At 36.5% G+C, this 15,529-nt stretch overlaps 1 long non-coding RNA gene across 1 annotated transcript; it reads left to right on the top strand.

The window, feature by feature from the left end:
- The first annotated feature begins 632 nt into the window (after positions 1 to 632).
- LOC125263176 lies at positions 633 to 1,381 on the top strand. The gene is made up of 2 exons (XR_007183708.1): positions 633 to 692; positions 782 to 1,381. It is a non-coding gene; the product is annotated as an uncharacterized LOC125263176 (long non-coding RNA).
- Positions 1,382 to 15,529: the final 14,148 nt, after the last annotated feature.

Below are 15,529 nucleotides of genomic sequence, written 5' to 3'. Positions count from 1 at the left end.
ATCACTGTATATGATGATGTTCTTGATGGGAGATTCAGAGACAGACTGAAGCTGGACAATCAAACTGGATCTCTGACCATCACAAACACCACAATGAAACATGCTGGACGTTATGACTTACGGACCAATATTTTCAGCAGGCCTTCTTTTATTCGTCTCATTGTCTACGGTGAGTTAAATATCAGTTCAACATGTTTTATTACAGCTAGATCTAAAGAAGTATCTTATCATGACTAATGAGTTCAAATGACTAATTCTCTCACTTTCACATGAACAGCAGGTTTATATTTAACTTTCTATTCAATAGTTTTAAATGCTCTACTTTTGATCATCTTGGCTCCTCTCAATGTTTCTTGAATATCTTCATTCATCCTCATTTCTCTTTATTCTCTGATGTTTTTCAGCTCGTCTGCCTGTTCCTGTCATCAGCAGTAACTCTTCACAATGTTCTTCATCATCATCATCATGTTCACTGGTGTGTTCAGCTGTGAATGTGAGTCATGTGACTCTCTCCTGGTACAAAGGAAACAGTTCATTGTCCAGCATCAGTGCGTCTGATCTCAGCATCAGTCTCTCTCTACCTCTGGAGGTGGAATATCAGGATAAAAACACCTACAGCTGTGTGCTGAACAATCCCATCAGCAACCAGACTCAACATCTGGACATCACTCACCTCTGTCACACATGTTCAGGTACGGCAGTGCTGATATTAGGTGATGTCAGCGCTGATATTAGTGTTTATTGACTGATCTGATCTCAGTTTGATGTTTTTATTCCTCAGTCCACTGTTGTGGTCCTACTGAAGCTGTGATATGATTGGTCCTCTCTGCTCTGGTGGGCGTGGCTACTGTCATTATTCTGGTTTGTGAAATCAGATCCAGAAGAGCTGAAGGAGATCAAGCACATATTCACACATCAGATACATGATTGATGATGATTTTGCATATATTAATATTTGTGAGATTTATCTATTAATGGCTTTACTGGTTTTCAACTTTTTCAGGAAGTGCTTAAATCTAATGCAGAACATTGAACTTTCTTTTCTTCAATCAAGATTCTTCCATTTTTTTTGTTCTTCTAGTGTTTTGGTCATAAATACAGATTTAAAAAACAAATCTTATTTGTAAGACTTTATTGTATATATTTCTCTCTGATCAGTCCCGGCGCCATGGGCGGGCATTGGGGGCCCTGGCCCGCCCTGTGAGTCACTAGTGCCCGCCCTGGATGAGTCGACAACTCCACGTCCCACCAACCACCAGTCCTTGCTTTTTTTAATCAATAGGCTACTGTCATCAAAAGTTATCGTTTTGTATCATAACTACCGGATAAAAATGTGTTTGATCTGATTTAAAAAAATAAAATAAAATAAGATAAAATAAAATAAACGGATTTGATTGGTTTGTAAATATTGAGCGCGGAAATGTTTGGTTGTGTGCTAAGCATAGTGCTGTCGCTTAATGTTAGCAGTCATTTTTTAAACAACTGCTGAACTATCTCGTGTGACGGTCCGTGTACGTTTTGATAGTTTGTTTTCCAATTTGAAATGAAATACGCAGAAACGAGAAAACAGTCGTTTCCCGTTTTTTCGTTTGTTAAAAAAACGGAAAAACAAGATTTTGACTCGATTTTCGTTTTTTCGGGTCATGGATAGAATACGGAAACACGACTTCAAAACTCGTTTTCCACATGTGGGCGGTCATTACACGCCCCTTTCAGCCGATTGGTCAATCAAATCTGAGCCAGTGACGTCATCTTCAGTTCGTTCAACAAAATAACAGTCTCTCCTGCTATATCAGTAGATGTCATAAATCGGCTTTCTTCTGTGCAACCTAACGGGTATTTCACAGAAATATTTATTTCAGAAATGTTAATCAGCACACAGACTGTTGTAATGCGGTTTGTAGTTTAATATGCATGCTGAAACTGCGCTACCCACACAGAGGAGCGGGTAAAGCACAGATTTAAAAAAAACAAACAAACAAAAAAAAAACTAGTTTTTATTTTATTCTATTTTGAATAAATAGAATAAATCACAATAAATAAGTAGTGTAAGCAGTTTTGAAAAACGAACAATAGCTCATCTCTCTATTTATTTTATATAGCCTAACATTGCCTGCTGAATATATAGGCTAATGTTAATAACCCTTTGGTTAAAAGATTGAGGGAATATGTAAAGATCAAACATTAAAGATTAAAATTACAGCTACATAGCTATTTTAGTTATTACAAAATAATATATATAAAACGAATTAATTTAAAGCTGAACTGAAACAGAAACCGGCGTTATAACTACCTCTCTAATTTGACACAAATCCAAATGTTTCAATATTCACGATTTGGAGGCTAAACTATATTTATTATTTGAACGCTTTTATTGTATAGCCTACAGACTACTTAAAATGAGCAGTATAACTTTTTATATATTTGGTTGAATAGGCTATGTTATTTTGACAGTTAACAGGCTGTGATGTCAAGTTACTAAAACTGATGTGTGTGCGCGTTAGGCGCCGACGCGTTCACTTGAATTTTCTTATAAAAGCGGAAACAACTTAAAATACTCAGACATTTATGGTCAAATATGTAACACCATTCGAATCTGCGAAGGTTAAATAGGCCTATTATTTTTGTACACTCACAATAAAAACAAAACATTGCTCGTAAAATAAACAAATTTTCTGCCGTCTCGGTTTCCTTTCTGTGAACGTCTCAAAAATGAACCGACACTCATATTGTCGCATTTTTTCCCCTTTCATTTGGTAATATGTTAATTACTTAAGTGAAATAAATTTCGCGCATAGGCTATTTATTCGTTTATATAATTGAATCCTTTTTTTCTCCGTTCACAGAAGCGCGGCAGGTGCGTGATGATGATGAATCCTCATGTTCTGTTGTTTATTCTGCTATTTGTTCATGTAGGCTAAAACTAACCCCCTGGGATTTTTTTAATGATTCACAGACATTTATCATATATGCATACAGTAAATTTTCCCGCTGTTTAAGCCACGAATGTTTACAAAATAAAATAATTACAAAGATAATAAAAGATAATAAAATAATTACAAAGATAATAAAAGTTCTATGTTCAATATACAAGAGTTTTTGTTTTGCTGTTGTCCACTAAAGCAGCTGACGCAGAATCGCCAATTGCCGTTAAATCGAAATTGAAAGTAAAATGTTCAGGGCCATTTAATTCATTCAAAAGCGAAGGAAAGACAGAAAAGTGAGGATAGCAAGTAAACTGTGACGTATAATAATGTTCACTGTGTTCATAAAAGTGTTTCATTTAAGAGATAAAATCTGCATGGCCATTTATAAGTAAGGAAAACTAAAAAGGCCCCCGATGGTGATACCGTTATTAGGTGTTGCCACACAGTGGATAGCCTATTTTCTAATATGACTTCATAGTCTACTATATAGCCATGCAAGGAATGCGTCTGCTAAATGATTGAATTTAAATGTATAAAATGTAAACAAAACATTAAAATAAGAAAAAAAATGAGTCCAGTAGCCACTGATCTATAGAGAATCTATCATTATGTACTATAGCCTATTGATCGGTGGTAGTATCCCAAAGGATGTCATGCGCTTGGTAACAGATGTAGAGGCATTTACATTTTACATTTAAAAAAAAACAATGACAGCTTAAAAACAGACTAGGTTTTTTAAACTTTTTTATCTGTGCAAACATATTTCTGTGAAATACGCGTTAGGTTGCACAGAAGAAAGCCGATTTATGACATCTACTGATATAGCGGCAGAGGACTATTATTTTGTTGAACGAACTGAAGATGACGTCACTGGCTCAGATTTGATTGACCAATCGGCTGAAAGGGGCGTGTAATGACCGCCCACATGTGGAAAACGAGTTTTGAAGTCGTGTTCCCGTTTTCTATCCGTGACCCGAAAAAAACGAAAATCGAGTCAAAATCTCGTTTTTCCGTTTTTTTTAACAAACGAAAAAACGGGAAACGACCGTTTTCTCGTTTCTGCGTATTTCATTTCAAATTGGAAAACAAACTTTCAAAACGTACACGGACCTGTGACAGTGTCTGAGGATATACCAATCAAAGACCACCAAAGTTGGCAGGAGAGATAAGCGAGGTAATGCTAGGCGAAAGCCCGAGTGTTGCTGTGAGACTGAGACATATCCAGCTGCAGACCCGCAGCACCACAGTTTCAGAACCGCAGCCGCAGAGACTGACGCGCTTCTACTATGATATTTGTCTGAACTATTTTCGCTGCTAAAACAGAACAGAAACAGTCAAAATTGCGTCTAAAATGTAAGTACATTCATATTACTGCCATATGAAATCAGTGTCACATTTTCAGTCGTGGTATTATTCGACACTCTTGGTCGTGTGATGTTGTTTAAATATACAAACTCCACATTTGAATTTTTACTGCAGTATTCAGCCGCGGCTCGTCTGGGTGGGGCATAGCCCAACAAAATATTCATCCAAAAATAGACTGAAATAATAATATATTGTAAATGTGTCCAGCATTCTGCAACAAATATTTTTTCAGATTTTCTAGTCGTAAAGTGAGCAGGGTATATTAAAATATAGCGTAAGGATTCGGCAGGCATGAATCATGATAAGCGGGGCAGCCTGTCTCAGAGCCCTCCCAGCTCTACAGCGCCCCACAAATTTCCAATGTAAACCTATGATGAAAACCTGTGGTAAAAAAAAATGGAACTGCAGCACCCATTTGAGCAGCCGTTTGAGCAGATTTCTGGCTGCCCCGCTTACTTCCAAGTGACGTTATGTCACGTAAACCTCGCTCTAGGTCAAGACAACATCAGTCCGTTTCACATATGTGTCTGTATCAGGTCAGTAACTAGTTGGCATGTCTGTTCTTCCTATGTGGAGTAGCGTATTAAATAAATTAGAGGATAAACCCTTTAGTTCATGTGAATAGATTCTACATACAGTAGTTCTGTTGTGTTTGTTTTATGTTTTTCTGAGAATAGACTTTTTTCTTCGCTGGAATTCCTACATACCTTGTAACATCCTAAAACAACATTTGTCATGCTGCGCTCATTTGTTTCGATTTCTCCTCGAGAGGCAGCGCGAGCGCCTCAACAGCGCAACATTTTGTTAGCGTCAGTACATTACATCAGCGTCAGCCTATATATTATTATGCACTATCGATAATATCGATATTATTATGCACTAAGCCACTTAGACTAAATTAATGCAGAAGCATTATCGCATTTTGGTGATTCTCTAGTCATTTTTTTTGTTATTGGCGTTTTAATCAGGCCAGGCAAGTAAAATTCTCTTTCACTTGCCCCTTTAAAAAACCAACTTGTCCCGGGCAATGTCGAGGGTCCGTGTACCTTCGTATAATTTGTTTTTTTGTTTTTGTCTTCTAAACAGAAAAACGAAGAAAGCATTCATTTATCACATATTCAACCCTCCTCGTGAGCATAAATAAACAAATCTCGAGTCGTTTTTTTCATATTTTTATTTCGTTTTAATCACACTTTGTTCTAATCCACCAAAAGGAAAACAATAAAACCAAAATGGATAAACGGCTTGAATATTCGATTTCTACATGGGCGGGAATAAAACGCCCCTTTCCGCTGATTGGTCAACCAAAGATCAAGCCGCGCCATCAGTTCTCAGCTCCAGAATCAGCTCCGCGCAACAGTAGACTATATATCCGATACATTTGTACGGATTATTACAGAGTTTTTTGCAACTACATTTCATCTAGTTCTCATCAAACAGCCAGACTAATAAATAAACACAACCCGTGCCGGGGCAGAGCCTAGACAGAGCTTTCTTATAAGCTATTCATTCGCGTGCCGTGAAATACTAATTTATCGTAATAAATATTAGCTAATTTACGTGGCATCTGCTCTCACAACTTTGGCACACTTATTAGCCTCAATCTGTGTCCCGAAGCGCAGAGCAGAATTGATTCAAGGGTCAAGTCATCTTCATTTATATAGCGCTTCTTACAATACAGATTGTTTCAAAGCAGCTTCACAGTGATAATAGGAAATTAATAGACAGCGTTTGTTTTGGCTTTACAGCAGCTATTAAGTCTATCGAGCTAAAGTTTTTGATTGAATCACTTTCGTTGTAAGAATCAATAATTATTAACTTAAATGACGCTTAAATGACACATTTTTAACTGAAAACAGAACAGAAACAGAAACTTTTAATGCGTCTTGCCATTCATTACGTGTTTAAGGGTAGACTATAACATTTTGAACAATAAAGCCAGAGATGAATATATATTTTTATATTTATTGCCATCTATTACCATCAAAAAATTAATTAGTAAAATAAGCTATATTTAAAATAGCTATCTTATTAAAGGCATGCCATTTTTAATTTTAAATCTTAAATTTAGTCAATACATTTATATTTTTACATTATTTTGTTTCAACCAAAGGAATCTTGTGCTGCAGAGGTGGCAATGAAGTTGCTTTTAGATGTATTTACACAATTAATGCTGCTTAGAGAGGTCTGTAAATACATTCACACAGCAGAGCAAATACATAATGTAATTACATTAATTTTATGTTTTTATAAAAATTTACAAAAATAAATAAATTACAAGATGAAACGAATATAAAATATCGCCAGTAGGTGGCAGCAAGTCACTGTGTTAATGAACGAGTGATTTTATTCAATCGATTCGCTCGAAATGCTGATTCATTCAGTAATGAAAGGCTGTATGGCTGGTGAATCACTCAACCGATTTGTTCAAAGACTCGGATTCATTCACGAATTTACTACTATAGGCTACTCTGTGCACCTAATGTTGCGAGTCGCACAATGATCTGTGACTTTGCTTTAGAAATTTAGCTGGCAGAAAAAATAAAACATTGTTTTGAGGGACATACTCAGTGTTAATGAAATAAACTCGGTGTATTGCTCAAAACAACAGTCAGGACCGCTGATCTGCACTTCACTACAATGTAACATTCTCTCTGCGCTGTTTGTCGTGCATTTTTGGTGCACAGATTTCAAGAGTTGATCAGCTAAATAAAACAGGCGGTGTGCCAATTAGGGGTAGTTGTGACAGCAGATGCAATGTAAATAAATTAATATTTAATATGATAAACTAACTCCACCGCACGCAAATGTATGCGCAGGCAGAAGAAAGCTATGTCTAGTCTGTAGGGTTTGTGTCGAGCCATTCATTAATCTGGTTGTTTGAGGAGAAATAGACCTAGATGAAATGTCCGATACATTCTCTCCGAGCTGTCCAGCGCGCCGCGTTGCTCCAGCAGAGATTTTTAGAGTTGGTCAGCTAAATAAAACAGCGGTGTGCCAAATACATAGGCTAGGAGTAGTTGTGAGAGCAGATGCCACGTAAATTAATATTTAATATAATAAATCTGCCAAAATATTAATATTTAAATTCACGCGAATGAATAGCTTATAAGAAAGCTCTGTCTAGGCTCTGCCCCGGCACGGGTTGTGTTTATTTATTAGCTATTTATTAGTCTGGCTGTTTGATGAGAACTAGATGAAATGTAGTTGCAATAAACTCTGTAATAATCCGTACAAATGTATCGGATATATAGTCTACTGTTGAGCGGAGCTGATTCTGGAGCTGAGAACTGATGGCGCGGCTTGATCTTTGGTTGACCAATCAGCGGAAAGGGGCGTTTTATTCCCGCCCATGTAGAAATCGAATATTCAAGCCGTTTATCCATTTTGGTTTTATTGTTTTTCCTTTTGGTGGATTAGAACAAAGTGTGATTAAAACGAAAATAAAAATATGAAAAAAACGACTCGAGATTTGTTTATTTATGCTCACGAGGAGGGTTGAATATGTGATAAATGAATGCTTTCTTTGTTTTTCCGTTTAGAAGACAAAAACGAAAAAACAAATTATACGAAGGTACACGGACCGTCGAGCCCATGCGACGTGTTTAGTTGTTCCTCGTTTTTTTTTTTTTTTTTTTTTTTTGTCCATTTAATTCATAATTAATGTTATTATGCAATAAGGTTGATTTGTGCCCCCTGAAAAAAATGTAATGCCCGTCCGTGAATTTGTGTCTGGCGCCGGGTCTGTCTCTGATACAAAAAAAAAAAAAAATGAATAAAGAGATTTCACTTCACCACTGCTGAAGGATTGAAGGGTTTTCATTAACAACCCATGTTTGATTTTAAGAAAGCAACCATACATTAGTGTTGTTTTATTTACTTTGTTTTTTATATTAATTTCATAATCATTTATAATCATTAGTCAGTTAAGTTGTTGTCATTGGATTTATCATTTATTCAAATTATTATTATTATTTGATTTATCATCATTTATCTTAATTTTTCTTCATATAATCATTTTATTATTATTTTTATTCATTTATGTTTTTTTTTATATTACTTTTTTCACTCATTTCCATTCTCTTGCAATGCTTGCTATCGTTGTTAATCTCATGATTGTGTGGTTTGAAGGGATGTTTGAGTAAGAGATCAGAGAAAATCTCCATTTCAAGGTTTCATCGTCACAGGATGATGTTGTGAAGCAGTCATTTTCCTTTGTTTTTCTCTTGGTTTAACAACACTTGTTGGAATTGCACTGGTCAGATGAAGTCAGATCATTGAGTAGTGAAACATCTAGATGGACTCTGAGCATTGAAACATACGCAACTGAGATTATTCAACATGCTCTGCTCTATTATCATAACTTCATCTCCTGCTTCTGCTCTTCTCTGGTTTTCTGACTCATATCGTCTGGCAAGGATTTGGCGTTTGAACTGAATCTGATATTTCTGACGCGGAGATCCATCCAAACTAACGTTTTGGCACAATCTAACATGCTGTCCATCTGTCATATGTATTTGATTGTCTTTATCAATAAAGTTTTCTCACTCTGAGGTTCAAAAGTCTCTTTATTATGTTTACATTTAGTCATTTAGCAGACGCTTTTATCCAAAGCGACTTAAAGCGATGTTGATCATCTCCTGGAGCATTTCAGACTATATGTGTATTTTAAAAAGTTCAGCAATGCCACATATAAAGCTTTACATTATTAAAACTTTATTTGTAAATGTTTACATTATAATTAAGCTTATGAATATTTTTTTCTATCCACAATAATAAACATCTTCCCCAGCTTCTCCTTTAATCTGAGCAAACACTGATTCGGGACACATTATAATATACAGTGGGTACGGAAAGTATTCAGACCCCCTTAAATTTTTCACTCTTTGTTATATTGAAGCCATTTGCTAAAATCATTTAAGTTCATTTTTTTCCTCATTAATGTACACACAGCACCCCATATTGACAGAAAAACACAGAATTGTTGACATTTTTGCAGATTTATTAAAAAAGAAAAACTGAAATATTACATGGTCCTAAGTATTCAGACCCTTTGCTCAGTATTTAGTAGAATCACCCTTTTGATCTAATACAGCCATGAGTCTTTTTGAGAAAGATGCAACAAGTTTTTCACACCTGGATTTGGGGATCCTCTGCCATTCCTCCTTGCAGATCCTCTCCAGTTCTGTCAGGTTGGATGGTAAACATTGGTGGACAGCCATTTTTAGGTCTCTCCAGAGATGCTCAATTGGGTTTAAGTCAGGGCTCTGGCTGGGCCCTTCAAGAACAGTCACGGAGTTGTTGTGAAGCCACTCCTTCGTTATTTTAGCTGTGTGCTTAGGGTCATTGTGTTGTTGGAAGGTAAACCTTCGGCCCAGTCTGAGGTCCTGAGCACTCTGGAGAAGGTTTTCATCCAGGATATCTCTGTACTTGGCCGCATTCATCTTTCCCTCGATTGCAACCAGTCGTCCTGTCCCTGCAGCTGAAAAACACCCCCACAGCATGATGCTGCCACCACCATGCTTCACTGTTGGGACTGTATTGGACAGGTGATGAGCAGTGCCTGGTTTTCTCCACACATACCGCTTAGAATTAAGGCCAAAATGTTCTATCTTGGTCTCATCAGACCAGAGAATCTTATTTCTCACCATCTTGGCAAACTCCATGCAGGCTTTCATTTGTCTTGCACTGAGGAGAGGCTTCCGTCGGGCCACTCTGCCATAAAGCCCCGACTGGTGGAGGGCTGCAGTGATGGTTGACTTTCTACAACGTTCTCCCATCTCCCGACTGCATCTCTGGAGCTCAGCCACAGTGATCTTTGGGTTCTTCTTTACCTCTCTCACCAAGGCTCTTCTCCCCCGATAGCTCAGTTTGGCCGGACGGCCAGCTCTAGGAAGGGTTCTGGTCGTCCCAAACGTCTTCCATTTAAGGATTATGGAGCCCACTGTGCTCTTAGGAACCTTAAGTGCAGCAGAAATGTTTTGTAACCTTGGCCAGATCTGTGCCTTGCCACAAATCTGTCTCTGAGCTCTTCAGGCAGTTCCTTTGACCTCATGATTCTCATTTGCTCTGACATGCACTGTGAGCTATAAGGTCTTATATAGACAGGTGTGTGGCTTTCCTAATCAAGTCCAATCAGTATAATCAAACACAGCTGGACTCAAATGAAGGTGTAGAACCATCTCAAGGATGATCAGAAGAAATGGACAGCACCTGTGTTAAATATATGAGTGTCACAGCAAAGGGTCTGAATACTTAGGACCATGTGATATTTCAGTTTTTCTTTTCTAATAAATCTGCAAAAATGTCAACAATTCTGTGTTTTTCTGTCAATATGGGGTGCTGTGTGTACATTAATGAGGAAAAAAATGAACTTAAATGATTTTAGCAAATGGCTGCAATATAACAAAGAGTGAAAAATTTAAGGGGGTCTGAATACTTTCTGTACCCACTGTACAGTGTTCCATTTCCTCCATCAGGGAACAATAAAGTCTTTAAATCTCTAGTGTGATTTGTCTCTGTGTCTCATCTGAGGATCAACAGCTCCATCTAGTGATTTGCTCAGTATCTTCATTCACTGACTCCACTAGTCCAGTCTGATTGGTTCAGCTGGAGTGTCATTTGCTTTCTCACTAAAGAATTTCTTCACAAACCTGGTATTTCTTTTATATCGTGAACACAGAATTTCTCTTGGACAGTTTATGGAAGTTGGCTGAATGGAGTTGGTCTTTTCTTTTTACCAGATCTTGTTCCTCCTCCTCATGCTGTGAATCTCTTGTCCTGCGGCGATGAAGCCAACTTCTGTTTTAAGGCACCTAAACTTCTGTTTTTCTCTGGTCCTCTGGCCTCGACCACAGCGGTCAGGCCAATCCCCTTTTCTGAAAGGAGCATTCCCATGAACACTAGCTTGTTGACAATTATGTTGAATGTCACAGTCTACGAGCCTATACGAGCAAGTGTAATAATCTCATCAGAGATATTTTCACTACCTCCAAACCTGCGAGAGCTGATGTGACTTCATGTTGATTTTGCTCTCTGAACGTCGACACTCTCTCTTGTACCGATATGTGCCATTATGTACAGCAAATTTTGTGAAGCCTCTGGACTGTGCTGTAAACTCCAGTTGTCTCACAGTGTTTTTGTGTGAGCGTCTCACTAATGCGGTGTTCACTCTGAACAAAGTGAGCACAAAAAAATGACCTGAAGACAGTTTACAGGAGAGAGCAGAACCAAACACTCGCAGAATCTCATGACAAGATCAAACTGTTGCTTTAAGACATTTTATCATGTTATGGGTCAGTTTATTTCTGTTGAAAATGATGTAACTGACTTAGAGGAAGTTGAGGCCTACTGGAGCTCAAAGTGTCAATGTTCGGAGGATGTGAATCAATCAGAAGGAAAGAGCTAGATGGTCACATGCATCAACACTTAAAGATGTGCAGTCATTTTAGCTGATGATCGTTTCACTCCACTTTAATACAGAGCAGCTTCACATCAACACATCTGTCATTTATTACTGAAGCAGTTTTGAAGAATTTGTCTTTTCATATTTGTGGACTGAAACCGTTGAAGATGTTTCACCCCGTTTTCTTCTGTTTGTGTTTCTGGCGTCTGGTTGGTGAGTTTGAAATGTGTTTTTATGACTTCATTTGCTTCTGCATTAGATTCACTGTTTGTTTTTCTAAAACACTATTTTCCCTCTGTTGTGTCTGTTTAGTTTTATGGAAATAATTCATTTCAATTTTCAGGCTGTTTACTTCAGTTATTTTATTCTTTGTTTGTTCTTCTGGTGTGTTCCCAGCTAACAGAATTTTGTTATAAGAACGTTCTCTAAATATTCAGTGTTTGTTCTGAGAACATAAAAAACATCCAGCTTTCTTGACGTTACAGGAAGTTTTTTATAAGGTATATTATGGTGACCTCAAACTAAACATTTTCCATAAGACATCAACATCTAAATCTCTGTTCATTCTCAATAAGATCTTCTGTAGTTAGTAATAAGTGAAGCTGGTAATGCTGTTTGTGGAGTTGTTTAATCAGATATTCAGAGATTTAATGTCTTTTATCTTCAGTTCATCTAAGGCTGTGGCTGAAGAAAGTTGTAGTTTGTGTTCTTATTTCTCTTTCTTTCAGTGTTTGTTCACAGCAGGCGTTTGAATGATTGAAAGAATGTTTCAGGAACATCAAACTAACCTTTAAATAACATTCTACTAACATTAAGGAAACTGGACATTTTTTTGTTCTTGGAATGTTACAAATCAACGTTCCTACAATGTTGAATTTTAAATCAAAATTAAGTTGAAAGAACATTTGAGGAACATTATACCTTATAAAAACTTTCATGTAACGTCAAGAAAAATGGAAGTTTTTTATGTTCCCAGAACCAACACTGAATATTTAGAGAACATTCTTATAACAAAATTCTGTTAGCTGGGTTTGGTGTTGAAGTGAAGTCAGTGTCAGTGATGGAGGGAGATTCAGTCACTCTAAACACTGAGCTTACTGAAATACAGACAAATGATCTGATCGAGTGGAGGTTTGGACCTAAGAAATCACTGATAGCTCAACTCAATAGAGACTCCAGTACAATCTTTAATGATGTTCCTGATGAGAGATTCAGAGACAGACTGAAACCGAATCATCAGACTGGATCTCTGCCCAGATAGTAAGCAATGATTGAAACAGTGCTAAATCAATGTTAATGTGTCAACGTTAACCTCATTGAATCAATATCACTTTTGCAGCTGCAATTAATGTTGAAAAAATGTTGACATTTCAACCAAAAATCAATGGTAATGGCATTGAATCAATGTTTGCACTCTCAGAAAGTGAAACACAACTACAACTTACTTAAAGCCACACATCCTGAAATCAACTGAAGATAAAAGAAGACAATAAATCTCTCAAGATCTCAGCAGAAGCTCTTTTTGAGAATTAACAGAGGTTTAGATGTTGATGTTTTATTGAAAATGTTTGGTCACCGTTATGGTGATCAGTGTTTCACTTAGTTGGGCAGTTCGATTGTTCACTTTTCATGTGAGTTTGTGGTCTTTGTAACAAGTGTTTACTAAAACACATCATTTGTTGCAAAGAAAAAAAAAAGAGAAACAAAATGATCAGGTGATATAGTTATCATCATAAAGCAAAATCATTTACTAACTGTACTTCAGACCAAAAGTGTATATTTGTTTTTAACAAGTTAATTTTACCAACAATACTTTCTTGTTACAGATCAGACATTCTGAAACTTGATTTTAAAAAGTAAAAAATCATTAAACACAGACATCAAGAATCAGCATGAATCTCAACAATGGTGACATGCTTCATGTCGCTATGCATGCTGGGAGTCATGAGTTGTATACTATGGTGGCTCCCAGCATGCATTGCGGCATGAAGGATGTCACCATTGTTGAGATTCATATGCTGATTTTTAAGTCAGTTGTAGTGGTGTTTCATTTTTTGAGAGTGTGCAAACACTGATTCAATGCCATTACCATTGATTTTTGGTTGAAATTTCAACATTTTTTTTTAACATTATTTGACATTGTTTTGATCATTGCTTGCTATCTGGGTGACCATCACAAACATCAGAACTGAACATGCTGGACTTTATGAAGTGAATATTCTCAGCAGCATCAGAGAGATCACATACAGATTCAATATTACTGTCTATGGTGAGACACAATTACAGTGTCTTCATAATAATTGTAGTGTTTTTACACAGTTATTTAATAAGTATTTACAAAACAAACCACTTTTTATGATCACACACACACAATTATTGGTGCACTTTCTTTTTTTATACCTGCTTTCCTGCACCAGTTTTTTTTTAATCCTGTTGGTCATTTTTATATGTCATTTTCCTGTAGTGTAAACTTGTAAATTTGAAATTTGTTCAGCTGATTTCTGTCTTCTGTTGTGACACCTTCACTCAAAATAATGATTTTTTTAGGTGCTACAACATCAGACCCACCGACACCTCATCACGTCTCATACTCTCTGGTATTGGTGATCCCTGCGTCTGCTGCTGGATTTCTGCTGATTGTGGCTGTAATTGGAATGTTTTGTATCTGCAGGAAATGCAGAAACGCAGGTGAAGTGAACCTACAGCTTAAACATACTTAAAAACAATATACTTCCTGTTTGATTGAACGTGTGTAATTACAGATTTGACTCATGATCAAACAGATGCAACACTCTACAAACACATTGGACAAATCACAGTAAGTGTCTGTGTTGTTTCAATCACATTTGCATGCATTCATTTAACAGAGCAAAATAACTGCAGAGCATATAGAAATATTCCTGTTTAAATGTGTATGATTGCATACTGCAAACTACTTCACAAACTCATTGGACATATTTGGCAGTGTGCGGTATATTATGTGATGTGTTGAACATGATTTATGGTTTCCAGAGTCTCTCTCGTTGGTTTTATTTTTGTTACTGTTATTAAAGTTGTTTGAGTTCTAAATTTTCATAATAAAAGTCCTAAAAATGTAAAAGACACAGAGTCTCCTCCATTATGAACAAACACAAAACAATCATCACCTGCAATAAACACTGACTCATATCCCATAATATTCACTGATTTATATCCTATACTCAGTCTGCTCATTTGAGTATTATAATGATGCTCAGATCCAAAGTGTTTGTGTTTGTCTGACAGGAATCTGAGATGACGGAGGTGACGTACACGTGTTTCATCACAGAACAATGATCAAACTCTGATTCATTTTCCTCTCAAAAGATGTTCTGATAACAACTGCATCTGTCTCTCTATTACTGTTTCAAATATAATTTGATTTGTTAATTTGTCTTTTATTTTTCCTCTGATCTTTGATGAGTTTATTATGATCCTGGATGACAAATAATGTACAGAGAATTTTATTTTATTTAATTCTTTATTTGACAGGGACAATGGACAGTAAAAAAAATACTGCCCCAGAATTAGCTACAGAGCTAAATTTCATCTGCTGTCCCTGAGTAAGATAGGACCAAATTATCAATATAAAAATATATAGACCTACAATAAAATCCCCACACAAAGTATATAACATATAAGCCATCACTTAACAATATAAACTACAATAGAAAAGAAAAAAAAAAATCAATATTACATTATATATTCAATGATCACTTATCTTTAACCATTTTTTTCAAATGCGTTGGAACAGGGGGGGGTGTATATTTTATATATAAAATATACACCCCCCCCAACCATTTTCTCCACCCCT

The sequence above is a fragment of the Megalobrama amblycephala genome, linkage group LG2 (assembly GCF_018812025.1).
Source record: "Megalobrama amblycephala isolate DHTTF-2021 linkage group LG2, ASM1881202v1, whole genome shotgun sequence".
Lineage (NCBI taxonomy): Eukaryota > Metazoa > Chordata > Actinopteri > Cypriniformes > Xenocyprididae > Megalobrama > Megalobrama amblycephala.
Note: the sequence above shows the minus strand (reverse complement) of the source record. Positions and strands in the feature narration are given on the sequence as shown.